Below are 840 nucleotides of genomic sequence, written 5' to 3' on the forward strand. Positions count from 1 at the left end.
TAGCTGAAATAGATAGTTGAAAATATGGAATTTCTCATCAAAATCCTTTAAAATGTATTGTATGTGGCATTTCATAAGAATGATCCTTAAGGTATGCAACAGTTTTTGAAAACTAATTTTCGTATTTTTCTCTTTCGAAATGAGCATGATGATTTACGACTTTTTTCAAATGGCACCAATCACTGTGCGATTTGACTTGTCCTTCAGGCAATTTAAGTGTGAAGGCTTCAAGGGCTATATTTATTGTAGGAATGTCTTAAACGGCAATGGCAACATGTTTATGATGCAGTTGAAATTAAGGACTAAGTGATTCTTTATTAACAAACATCTTCAAAAAAAAAAAAAAATCTCAACACGTCTCGCATCTATTTAAATGTGGCAGTTGACAATTTATCGACTGGCTTGGTACCGGTAAAATATATAGGGCGAAGGACATGTTATCACTTCATTCATTCTTCGAAATAACATCATGATATAACTGCTATGACATGAAGCCTTTAAGCATGCAATATAATATTAATTTTTGTTTGCCAACAATTGTATCCATGCAACTATGGATTACAAATTAGTCAAGCCAGCACCAACGAAGTGCATAATAAAACTCTCTAATCTTTTCGTCAGGTATAAATGGCCTATGAATTAAAATGCAGCCTGAAGATATGCAATATATTCCAACATCTGTCCATATTTTGCAATAGAATTTGAATATGCTTTGTATCTAGGCAAAATTAATGAAAAGTCTACAGTGCTTTATTAAGCCTTTAGCCTATCTTGGCAAAATTAACGATAAGGCCACTGAACTACTTTAGCCGTAAGCCTATTCACACAAACTTTTTAAAA

This window comes from Stomoxys calcitrans, chromosome 3 (assembly GCF_963082655.1).
Source record: "Stomoxys calcitrans chromosome 3, idStoCalc2.1, whole genome shotgun sequence".
NCBI classification, from domain to species: Eukaryota; Metazoa; Arthropoda; class Insecta; order Diptera; family Muscidae; genus Stomoxys; species Stomoxys calcitrans.